At 38.6% G+C, this 13,596-nt stretch overlaps 1 protein-coding gene across 2 annotated transcripts in view; it reads left to right on the top strand.

The window, feature by feature from the left end:
* The first annotated feature begins 12,437 nt into the window (after positions 1 to 12,437).
* Positions 12,438 to 13,596, top strand: part of LOC129776777 (gonadotropin-releasing hormone receptor) — a 154,229-nt gene continuing 153,070 nt past the window's right edge. For both annotated transcript variants that reach the window (XM_055782616.1, XM_055782617.1), the window contains exon 1: positions 12,438 to 13,258. The gene's annotated coding sequence lies outside the window, so the exon portion shown is untranslated. The remainder of the gene's footprint in view (positions 13,259 to 13,596) is intronic.

The raw sequence follows: 13,596 nt of genomic DNA, 5'->3' as shown, positions 1-13,596 counted from the left end.
TCTTTAGCCTTTAATCTTTCTGTTTGAATATACAGAACAATGCTCTTTACATCTACACAGTGCCGCAATACATGGGATTTTCCATTAATCCTTCCCTTAAGCACGGGTGGCAATTTTTATTTATACTTGGTTCGTGAATAAGTTCACAAGACATTAAACTTCGTTTTGAAAAAAATTGAACTGATGAATTGTTGCATAAATTATAATATTAGTATACCTTTTGCTGTGGTGGCTGAAAGTAGACAAACCATCGTAAAGGGTTAATACAGATTTTGATACAGATTTTCTGAGAAAAAAAACACTGATAAAAAGATTTTTTGAGACCAAAAACACAGATTTTATTATGGCAACCCTGGCCGTGATTGATTCAGTCGCTGCAATGCTGGTGATTTTGTCAATGTTTTGGATAATTGGCCCTAACAGTTTCTAACATATAAGATAACAGAGAGATATGGTACACATAATCACATACACGGTCTGTTCAAAAAGTATCGCAACAGGTTACGTATATTTGATTCCAGATTTTTTTTTTTTTTTGGGGCGTTATGTTGGTACCCATGTCTCTCACTTATGCTGACAAGTACGGACGTTGGCAAGGTAGGTTTACCAGATGTCACAATCAACATTCGGAATGTGTTCGCGCACTTAATGTTTTTCACACAAAATTTGATACAGATTCTTTCATCCATTTTTGCAATAGGTAAAAATCAAAGATGCACCAAAAACCCGTGTAAGAAAATCAGCTGTTAAAAATTAACTGAACATTCAAAATAGCCGAACTTGTCAGCATAAGTGAGAGACATGAGTGCCAACATAATGCCACAAAAAAATCTAGAATCGAATATACGTAACCCGCGTAAATTCGAAAGTCGCGATACTTTTCGAACAGACCTCGTACATACTTGATTGGATTATGTTCAATATTACATGATATTACGTTAGTAATCTGCAGCGTTGTCATATCTGGCAACCGCCGATAAAAAAAAGTGTTATCTTCCGCCCTTTTTGTTTAAGCGTTTAAGCGTGACCAGAAGTGAATTAAGGATAATGGGTGTTATTGTTTATTTTGGATGTTTTACTCAGGATATCATCTGTTCTGATTTTGAGATACTTTTGGGGCGTCCTGATTTATTTTTCATATTCTAGCATTTGTGCTGATTTTTGCAACAAATTCAGTTGTGTTAACGAATCATAATTCATTGAAATTGTTTGTATTTTGTTTTTGAGATTGAACTTGGGTAGACTGTATACGTCTGTGCGCTTCTCGCTATTAACGAAGATCCCCCAACGCTGTAACACTTCTTACCTGCACGAAGGTCCGAAGAGAAAAGAGGCCGAGTCATGATGTTCCATAACTACCAAAGCATGGCCGGTTATGATCGATGATGAGGTATTTATGTCGACTTAAGTTCAGTGGACATTTGTACTACATCGATAACACAGGGTGACTACGTACCACACAACTTCGTAGTTGCTCTCCGTGATTGACCTGAACCAGCGAAATAGCACAAAAACAAACTGAATGATGTTTGGGAGTAGCAATCCGTTCTCATTGTGCAAGTTTCGGATATTCTAGCTTTAAATAGTCAATAACGACGCTGTCCTCGTCCATACAGTCACCAGGAGAAGGATAGGAATGTTAGTATGATATTCACAATCAGAAGGGTCGCCTCTATAGTGTGGTACCTTGCGTTATCATGGAAGGAATAGTCGATCTTCAGTTACGAGAATTAGGAAATCTTCCATAAGTACCTTTGGGTACTTACGTATTAGCGTCACCGGATCCGAAATAGATAGCAGTTTTATTTTTCGAACTGGCATTTATATATTTTTTTTATTGTTGTTGCCTTGTTGTATGCAGTGTTTTGTCATTTTTTAGTGCTACGAAAATGCGCATTTAGGATTTGGGGTATTTAAGTATGACCGCCACCGGAGCGCAATCTTCATCATGAATTTTGTTTCCGTAATGAAATTCATTCTGAGGCCAATGTAAATTTCGAGACTGTCCCAAGTCACCGAGGTGACACAATCCGAGTCAAACCTGTATTCCATCGATTGCCCGGTTAGTTTGAAACATAGGAGACGATATTTTAGTTAGGTCCAACCGAACGTTAGCGAGCGTCGGACGGCATACATCTGCCTGGTGGATTACGTTTTGCCCGGTTATGTTTTGCCTTGAGTTGTTGATTCGTTCTTGAATTTGAAAATTCAAATTACATGGAGCCGCGTGGCACTTAAAATTTTAAAATTTTGAATTCGATGGAGACGCAAATATTGGTTTTGAGCCATTCCATGCCAAACCGATGTAGTGGTTCTCAGATTCTCACGAAACGTGGTAGTTTTGTTCCTCATCGCAAAATATTGGACCCGTTTTTTAATTTTTTTTCTTTAGGGTGCCCATTTCCATTTTAGGGTTGTCCGATAAATTATGTTATGCTCCTCTTTTTCCAAAAATGTCTTCTATCAATAATGGATAATTTTTTAACTGCTGGGCCGATTCAGCTGATCGACATATCAAATTGAAGCCAATGAGCTAGTCTTCTTTGAAAAAATATTACACTTGCGAACAAAACTACCACTTTACGCGAAAATCTGAGAAACACTATATCGGTTGGCATGGAATGGCTGTGTTGCTTTGTATTAGATGTACCGGTAAGTTTCATCGCTTTTACAGATGGCGTAACTTGATTATTATTCCAGTGAATCAAAATTCCAGACATTCGTTGGAAAGCTACTGTCATTGCGCGTCTTTTTCAGTATATGTCAAAAAGTTGAAGCGTAAACAACATAGTTTTTTGCTACTTTTAATATGTCGAATTTCGTACAAACAAGAGTGTTTCGGCAGGGAGTGTTCCTTCATAACTTCAATATGAAGAAAAAAGCTGCGGAAAGACATCACATTTTGGTGGAAGTTTATGGTGACCATGCTCCAACTGAGCGAACGTGTCAGACGTGGTTCGCACGGTTTAAAAGTGGTAATTTTGACTCGGAAGACGAAGAACGTTCCGGACCGCGAACAAAGTTTGATAATGAAGAATTTGAGGCTATATTCGATCAATATCCCTCACAAACGCAACAAGAACTTGCAGATACACTTGGAGTAGCTCAATAAACCATATTCGATCATTCAAAATCAATGGGAATGATCCGAAAGATAGGACATTGGGTGCCGTATGAAAGGAAGGGTTTTTTTGCATCGAATGGTTACTGGTGATGAAAAGTGGGTCCATTTCGACAATCCTAAACTTCGGACAACGTATGGATACCCCGGCCATGCATCAACATCGACGGCCGCGCGGAATATTCACGGCCAAAAGGTTATGCTGTCTATTTGGTGCGACCACCTGGGTGTGGTGTACTATGAGCTGCTAAAACCGAATCAAACCGTTACGGGGGACCTCTACCGACGACAATTAATGCGTTTGAGACGTGCACTGAGGGAAGAACGGCCACAATACGAGCAAAGACACGATAAAGTTATTTTGCAGCACGAAAATGCTCGGCCGCATGTCGTGAAACCGGTCGAAACACACTTGGAAACGCTGAAATGGGACATCGCTCCATCCTATTACTACCTTTTTCGATCGATGTAACATGACCTGGTTGACCAGCACTTCTCTAATATTGATGAAGTCAAAAATTGGATCGATTCGTGGTTAGCCGACAAACCGGCCGATTATTTCCGCAAAGGGATCCGTGAATTGCCAGAAAGATGGGAAAAAGTTGTAACTATTTTTGAAGAATAAAGGATTAATTTTTGAAAAAAACGAAGAAACTTACCGGTACTCCTCGGTGCTTACACGGTACTCGGTATTACAATGAAACCTTTCACCTTCGCTCATAATCGAAACAGGGTCCATGGTTTACTCGCGACTACGATACATTCGGATAACAAAACAGTTTTGACAAGAATAGTAGCAGACACTCACATTGTTCAGGCTGACCGCACGGCTTCCAAGATATTAAACAGGCCTGTACTAATACAAAGTAGCTCGCGAGTTCTTTGAACAGAAAATATCGATGCTACAGTGATGGATTTTTTTTCCATTCGAACAAAGAATCCCGGGTAGTCATACCAGTTTAGTTTGCCATCCGCCCAGCGGAAGTAAGCGATGTCATATATATGGGAAAAAATCGACGCTATACAAAATATTCGTTTTCTGCTTGGTTCAGTTCCGCACATGTCTCGTTACGAATAAAATATTATGACAAAAAATTCTACTAGAGAGTTCATTATTAACCCTCTACAACCCAATCCTGCCTTTAGACGGGTTTCAAGGATTTTCTTTTCAAATTATTCAGACATTATTTTCAATGTTCACCCCCACTAGAACGTCTTTAGAATATTTTCATCTATCACACATACACATTGGTTTTATGCTGGCAGCTTTCTGCTAGGAGCAATGCCCAAATCTTCGAAAGTGAAAAATGAAGACCGACTCTACTCCCAGCAGCTTCGCTTCGACAAGAACTGCTTTAGCAGTCGCCACCAACAAAAAATGACTTGACTAGCGTTGACTAGCGAGGATGACTGGTAAACTAGTCCAGTCAGTGGTTATTTTAACTGACTCGACTAATAAATACAAATCTGCCTCTTCATTCAACTGACTTCAATCCACATTTCCATTTTCCCCTGACACTAATTTTGTACCCGCGTACCCAATCTTATTTTACGTCCATATAAACAGGAACGAAAATTTGATTCCTGATGCAAAAAAGTAGTTACCCCATCAATGGACGGTTTATTTCCTACCCATCGTGAACTCAAACCAACGAACTTAGACATTTATCAAGTATGCTGTGAAGGTCCTCGCGTTAATATTAGTAAATAGTGTGCAAAATAACGCGCCCACACACTGCACGCTATTTTATACGTGTGAGTAATTTTCGTGTACGATACAAAAAATTATAGGAGGTTGTGTCTAAGTTACGACCGCATTGTTGACGTAGAACTACGCTGTTATTTTATATAAGTCGCTTGTTTATACCTTCGGATGTTATTCTATAATGCTGTGAAATTTTTCGAAACAACTGCTTAGTAGAATAATCTCTGAAATAGTTTTTTCATTGTAGAATCAGTTGACGACAATTGATTGATGATTCCTTCTTGCCCTCGTCAAACAATAAACTAGCTGATCGTATGTCGCAATTTATTTCATGTCAATGCATTGAAAATTCACCTCGAACGCTATTCCAGTGGCCCTCTTCGCAATTGACATAGACTCGGCAACAGTCGACTATATACATGTTACACCAGCACCATTATTCCACATCTCATAACTACATCAATATATCTTTGGCGCCGCATGGAAACAACAACAATGACAACACTTGCAAGTATCAAATATCATGCTACATGTTATTTAGTATTGCCTCAAAGGAATCGCACCTCTAGGCATCGTTCGTACAACGTAAACCAAGCACCAAACAAGCGTTTGCCATAGCATGCATACAAAGCCGTACATTGGTGGCTTGAAACTACTAGGAATATAAACACTTCTCATCATTTTGCGCTATTCTAAAAAAAAACGCTTCTGTCAATATTACTGGCCTCGAAAAAAGTTGCATTACTTTCTCATGCTCGAAAGAAGCGCAGCTGTAACCCTTAGTGGAGGAAGTTTTGTTACTAGCAAACGAAACCTAATCACATAAAACATTCCAGAAAGAAATTTACTTTGTTGGTGACTAATCAAGCGAAATAAACTCTTTTTGTTAATATCAACAACCTCGAAAACAGTACCAAAGTTTCATTATGATCAATATTAGCGTAAATGCAATCCTAGTTGAAGGCAGTTTTGCGACTGGCATGCGAACCTAAATAACTTATAACATTCCTGTAAGACATTCAAGATGCTTGGTATACCCCAAATATTTTTTTATAGCACAACCTTAACGCCTGCTTCGCCATAACGTCAGTTTAATGCATTGATGCATTCTCAAAGGCACCAAAGAAGCCCTTATGATGACGAAAAAGAAACAATTTTAACTGCTTGGTAAAAGTCTGAATTATGCCACTCAGCTTGTACTCTGCTGTAACACCCATCGATGCGAATTCGCTGATGAGTTTGTCAAGAGCGACCGCCTTCACCACCAGCGGGGGCAGCTTGATTTTGGTTGCTGCCTGGGTAACGGCGTTTACATTTTCGACCGAGGCGCCGAAATCGCCTACTTCGCTGTTGTTCGATGCGGTGTCACACTCGCGAAGGCTCGGTTCAGTGCGAGCGCTTTTCACTGCACCAACATCGCGTGCATCATTAGATGACGCTTGCCTCGAAATTTCATTGCCCCTGGCAATGCGTTCGTTTTTTGCAGGGCTCGAGCCTGCCTTCCTCTTCTTCTTGCTCATCATACACTACGCGAAGCGTCCAATATATGACGCGGGAAGAAAAACACACGATTCGAATAACGAATAACGAACAGAAAAAGCAAACGATGAAATCCAAGTTGGATTGGGGTCCAATCGTAGATCGAAGCGCAGCGAAAGCAAAGTGATCTAGATTGCTCAACAGTCCGATGCCGAATTAAAGTTTGCCTCAGCGAGATCCACTGTTTATACTCTAGGCAAGTATTCCCCTTCATTCTTCTACTTTTCCTTTGTTCACGGAGACTGCAAATCCTACGATTTCCCCTTCGTTGGTCGTCGATAAGTTGCTCGTTATTGACAGTTCTGTTCGGAAAAGTACACAAATGGACAGAACAAATGTATGGGAAACGGAAACGCTTGAAGTTTTCATGAATTTTTACCATTTACAAACCAGGGGATTCTAATGTATAGCATATTAAACAAATCTTAGGGAATTTACGAGTTGTTCAGTATGTAAATCGCCAAAATCCGTTCGCAACAAAAATAGTTATTAACGTTAACTTTATTTCATAAAAACGTGACCTGTTTTATGATTTGGCACCCTTAATGAAAGACGTAGTTCTACGTCAAAAAATCTTGCTCACCTGTAGCGTATGTCAAACCACGGTGAACTCCAACAACGATGCACGCAAACGTGCATGGGAGATAGAGGAACGAATTCGTTTTGGGGAAAGTCACTTCAAAATGCAATGAAGACAACTTGACTGGGAAGAATGAAATGATATAGTCCAGTCGGTAGAGGGAGATAGCGACTAAACGCCCGACTGACTGTTCAGTCGTTCTGGCGGAGAAACTGAGTGAAGAAGCCAAAAGTCATTTCCGACTGACTATGGATATAGTCAGTCGGTTAGTCAGCCGACTATCCTCAGTTGACTATAACTATGCCGAGCCCTGGCTAGGAGTATTTTATGTTGAAAGATAATTCAAGATAAAAGTGGAATGGGTTTTTTAGACAAATAATAAAATTGGGTCTTGGAGAGTTTAATTTCATTCCATCCTAAGATAATATCGGAAGTGATAAACAGGCGAATAGAATGCAATAATTTCGTAGTCCTTCGTTAATAATGCGGTTGTGTCTTGAACACCATCCTCCTAATTATTTTAAGTCGGGAACATGGAGAACTGTCCTGACACGAAGAAACCGTGCCGTGATCAAACTCAAAGAGCGAATAGTCGCGAATAGTTGTATACCACAAATGTGTTGCATAAAACGAATATATCGAAGATGAATGAATCGTAAGATTGAAAGTCTCCGTGAACAATAGAAAAGAAGAAGAAGAAACGAATATAAGATAAGAATATATTTAGAATTGTGGAGTAGTAGTGGGGACATTGAGGGCTACAACTTTTGTAATGTGTTATAAGATATTATGAATTTATTACTCTAAAATCGATGCTTTCATATAAACCATGTTGCATATAGTCACCTCTGTATAAATACTTTAAAAACAGGAAGTGGGTTATATCTATGGTATAACCGCAAGGGTAACGTAGGACTATCGTTGATTTAGAGATCATTTGTATGAAGTTGAATCTGAATTCATTCTGAATGAATGAATATTTGGAGAACTTCGAAAACGAGAGCGTTACGTTGGAGGCACAAGGTTTTATGCATCCAATATTGGATACGGAAATATCCTGATGGGGAAGAATAATCTTCAGAAGCTATCCTGTTGATTGCGATTGATTGAAAAATCGCAAAACCTAATGTATTTGGTCACAGTGTTACATGGATAGAAAACATTAAAATAAACTCTTTCATATGAATGTAATTTTGAATTCCCAGAGGAACTGGCAGATTATTTTCAGTAACGATTAGATATTTCCACATTTTCCTCGATACTGGAAGCCCACCAGTGGTTAATGCTAACTCGATAACCATCTGTTAATAGCACTTGATTGAAACATATTTGGTCACAGTGTTACATGGATAGAAAACATTCAAATAAACTCTTTCACATGAATGTATTTTTAAATTCCTAGAGGAACTGGCAGATTATTTTCCGGATCTTTTTCGATCCAAACGGAAAGAATTCCGTGCGTGTATGTGTGTGTGTGTGTGTGTGTGTGTGTAGCGGCTGCTTCGAGATCTTCCCGGGGAACCGTTTGTAGCATCACTCTCCTCCTGATGGATTCCCTTCTGGCCTAAGGAGCACAAACAGGCTCTTGGTGACAACGTTCATCCGCGCTTTCATGATAAATGAAGAGCTTCACCACAACAGCGACAACATGCTCCAATCGCTGTTCAATTAGAACTGAGTGGATTTCCGAGCGGCGCTCGCTTATATACCGATTGGTGATTTCAATAGCCTATTTTGAAAGCAAATTTAAGACTATTGAAACAAGTTTTTGGATCAGAAAGTAACAAGTATAGAACGCGTAGACATTTTATCTTTCGAATGAAGTGTTTATCATACCATTTCGTTCAGTTGTTTAGGAGCTATTAACACTCAAAATCTCGGTCTTCGGCGTAACGCTTTCGTTTTCGAAACTTTGATTTTACACCCCGGTATAGAAATGAAAGACGTAGTCCTACGTCAAAAAAAGAAAAAGTTCGGCGTCTTAGCATGAATTAGAATTATATTACTCATATTTAGGTTTTATTTTTATTACTTAAGCATATTCAAAATCACGGCGTTGTTGCAAGTGTATGCAAATTATACGGATATGTTTCTTCCCCCTCATCATAATGAATTTAAAGCTATAAAACTCAGCCCAGTTAAAAAAACTTCAACTTCAACAGTCCAAGCGAGCAGAGCAAGGTTAGGTCAAAAGTAAATTGGAAATTCAATTATGTGAGCTTAGCTGACTTCTTGTTCGCAGCTATGTAACCATAAACTACAACGAAAGTAGCGCGAAGCACACTATAATGAGTGTCAGATGTGAATGTAGGCACTTGTGTTTTTCCTGAGAAAAGCTCGATCGCTTCAAGAGGAGCAGCACATAGTTTATGTTTGCTTGCTGTCGGGGGACTGGTAATAAAGAAGCTTAAACGATTCTGCCGCTATCGCATTAGCTGAAACGGTTTCATATATCCGATTTGGTGCAATCGTGAGAAAGATAGAGAGTACATATCGAAAACCCCTAGCTTTGTTGGTTCTCAGAGTGCGAGATAGGCTTGATTCCAAACCATGTGGTTGGTCGCCAAACGAAGGTACAGTGAAGTCTGGAATTATCTGTACCGTTTGATTTTTACTTTGGAAATGAATTCATGTTACATACACGAAAACGCAATTTCAAACATTTCTCCATGTAATCCAGAGCAATGGCTATCCAAAAAATCGCAACTCAACGGTTGAATCATTGAATCTCAATGAAGTGCTCTGGGATCATTATTGTTCTTGTTACTAAATGGGTTGAAAAGTCCCGGGATTTTTCAACATAAGGCGCCACTAAAAATGAACAAGATTCATTTCGAGAAGATCATCTGTCACTAGCTTATGTGTGAAGTTTCATGACATTTCGTTTATTCGTTCACAAACTGCAGTTATTTAGTGTCACTACCTGAGCATTCGTATAGAAATTAGAAAAAGAGGAATATCGTATTTTGATCAAACATTGTTTTTGATGGGAAAAACGTGCTTGAAGAAATGTTATTCCACTTCTGCTCCTTCGAGAACAACAGTTTATCGGTGGTTTGATGAATTAAAAATGGGCCGTAAAGCCCCGCAAATGCAAATCGCTCTGGAAGGCCGAAAGAAGCAAAGACTCCAGAAATCATAAGAATAGTGCATCGAGTTAGCTGAGGCCGTAGCCATTCAAAAAAACGAGTGGGATACACTTTGTACGACATTTTCGACATGAAAAAGTTATCCGCGCGATGGGTACCGCGTTTGCTGACCGTCCTAAGTTCAATAGGCAGTCCCCAGAGTGACCCTGAGGTATATTTCTAAGACTTAGACGTTTCATACTACAGAAAGGGGATCGAAATGTTGGAATTCGGTATACCAAGTGAATTGCCCTCGAAAGATATGTTGAGGAATAAATACAGCTTTACCCAATTGTTTTCATTTAAAATCCCGGAACTTTTCAGTCCATGTAGTACAAAGCAATGATTGCAACACATTTCAATCATTGTACATCCACGTTGTTCCTTGCAAACAAGTGATAAAAACAGGCGAAGCAAATTCCATAAAACGCTAAATACTGATACAGCGTATCAAATATTGCACGCGGGAATTAATATTTAGAATAACCAACACTATTAGTTGTAGATGAGATATACACCAGTATAATACAAGATACAAGTATAATACAAGATGCCCTGAGAACTATGAACTTCCTATGTCCAGTACCCAAAACATTTTTTGTACATAAACACTGCCAATATTCGAAAACAAAAACAACCCTCCAAATATACAAAAAAAAATCCTAAGTTTTTTTTAAAGAATGATTCGAATGGTATTCAGTTCAAAACGAACTGAATACCATTCGAATCATTCTTTAAAAAAAACTATTATTTTAATATTAAAAAAGATATAAAGACCACTATAATTCCAGCCATTTTAAAAACTGAAGTGGAGCTGTAGATGGACCAATGGCCAGTTAATTCTTCTGTTTACATATTCACATATTTTTGTAAAAAATTTGATATATTTTTCGTAAAATATGTATTTAAGGTTATATCCCCAACCAAGCAATTTGAGTTTTACATATTGGATAAAACAATCTTGTATCAGGTTTAAGTTTGAAGAGATAACTGTTTCACGTACCTGAGCCAACAAGATGTACAAGTTTAATGCCAATGCTTTCATTTATTAATAGTAATATCTATCTGTTTAGCCGCAGTAAAAATAGTTGTCCGAAAATGACTTCGATTGTTATGTTTACAGTTTTTGAAGGTTTCAGATAGGCTAGAAGACTGCTGAAACCTTCTACTGAAATAATATCGCTTTATTCGAAATAGCGATATTTTTTCTAACATTTACGACTTTTTTCTTTAGTTTTGTGATATACAGTCATTTTTATAACGCCTAGCTCCTTTCCAAGCATTCTAAAATTCGAGCTGTATTTTCAGGCAATGATGCTTCTAAATTTTTCTCCAGAATATGGTTCATTATCAAATAACAGCTTTTGCGTCGTCTATGCCATTCTTTACATATTGTGTGCCATAGAGCTTCACCACCATACCCGTCTCGAAGTAGCTGACGAACTTCCACTATCATTTTCTTCAAATCGAAGCAAATGTCGGGGAAACACTCCCAGTGTCCTCCATGCATCTTTGGCAGGCCGACGATAACCTTTAGTTTCCTCGTCGCATTCTCTTAGATCTCCTCGATCGACTGGACTGAAATCTTTTCCCACGAAGTGAAAACTTCAACTTGGGGAACAAATTAGTCGCACGGGGCCATATCAGGTGAATACGGTGCTTGCCCGATGGTATTTACTTGATGTTTGGTCAAATAATTCTGTACAATTTGTGCTCGGTGCGATGGCACGTTATCATCATGCAATATCCAAGAATTGTCGGTCCACATTTCCGGCCGTTTGCGACGTATAGGCAGACACTAATGATCGGATGGCACTAAAACCTGACAGATGTGCGTCTCACCGTCGTACCAACATAAGAAAAAAAAACCGGTTCTCGCATTAAAATAAAAATAAATTTAAATAAATAAATTTAAAAATTCCCGGTACATTCTGATCATAGTGTAAGTTAAAGTGCTGGTAGATTAAAGGATCGTGATTGTATTCAAATCGAAACATTGAAGTACTTTGAGTAGCATAGTTATTTTTATGCAATAGTTTGACCATATTTCAGCAAATGCTACTGAAAATAATGGTAATGGTAATGGTTTTGATCTTGAGAAGCCATAATTTTAATCGCAAAACTCATATTCGAATAGATCATAACGGCTCCATAAAGTAATGATAAAAAAAAGAACCTCATACTGGCAACCATACCCGAACGGTGCCGGCGAGAGAGTGTCGATTTTCCGAAAGCAAACACAGACACTCCCTCTCATTCAGAGAACAGAGTGAGCGCCCGATAGGAATCGGAGGACCTCGTTGAGTGAACCGTAGCAATCACCAGTTGTTGATATCGCCGAACCAAGTTAGTAAACAACTGGATACCGGCATGCCAACATTGTAAATCCGCGGATTCATTCGCTCACGACCTGCAGTAGCATAATAATCGAATGCGCGCGCGAATACCGTATCGGGATTTCGTTTGGATTAAACTAATCTTGGAGTGTTAGTGAGGGTGCAAAATTTTTCTGATGGGATTTATGGAGAAAATTAATAAGTGGATGTTGATTGGAAAGTGAAGTTTGAATGCCACTTATTAAGAAGAATCAATTCAGTGATAACAAGAATCGTCGAAAGTTACAGTTAACGATAAATGGAAAACAAAATTAGGAAACGTGATTCTCGGTTAAGAGCTTGCAAAGAAATTTGATGGATTGACAGCAAATGAGCTGTTCAGTGAGTAATATTGATTGTCGAAAGTCAGTTTAGTGCAGTTCAAAAATGCCAAAATTAGAAGATATGATTTTTTGTCAAGAACTCCGGAAATAATGTGGTGGACAACCATCATATATAATAGCGTATTGAAGTGAGATTCAACGATGTGGCATCCACGCACGATCAGAGTGATGAATGCTTGAGATTTGAATAGTGAATGATAAGCTTCATTGCCAGTGTATTTTTTGCTGTGTACCGTGAAACCCTACGGATGCATTAACCATTATCCAAAAAAAAACATACATCGAGATCAAAAAGTCTACCCACTGCACATTTTAACGAGCAATGAAAGGCCATATAAAGCGGTGCTTTGCGCGACAGCCATCGTGTGAAGCTCAATCAGTGAAATCAATGTGGAAAATATAATTAATGTTACTGATAGCAAAGTGTCAGAGGAATATCAATTTCAGATTTCAGCCGATAAAAAAGGTGAATACTGTAATTATATGAAAGCGAGAAATGACTTTTCAATGCGACGATTATACTGGATACATTGCAACAAAAGAAAAAGTAACAAATGGAATCGTACATCAATTTCACCATTTACGACAAATAAATCTATTGTATGAAATCTCTTTAAAAATTTACATGGTATCCATATTCGAATGGCGTGAACTTTTCCATATGAGATGATAAACGCTTACCATTTACTCACATTTTCGGATGGATCGGTTGGAATCCACTTGGCACAATACTGAGTGGAGGTGGTTGGACCAGTCGCATCAGAACTTAATGTTGACGGCAGAGAGGGGGGGGGGGCGAGAAAA

Source organism: Toxorhynchites rutilus, chromosome 3 (genome assembly GCF_029784135.1).
Source record: "Toxorhynchites rutilus septentrionalis strain SRP chromosome 3, ASM2978413v1, whole genome shotgun sequence".
In the NCBI taxonomy this organism is placed as follows: Eukaryota; Metazoa; Arthropoda; class Insecta; order Diptera; family Culicidae; genus Toxorhynchites; species Toxorhynchites rutilus.
The sequence above is the reverse complement of the archived record's forward strand: the minus strand, read 5'-3'. Positions and strand labels throughout refer to the sequence as shown.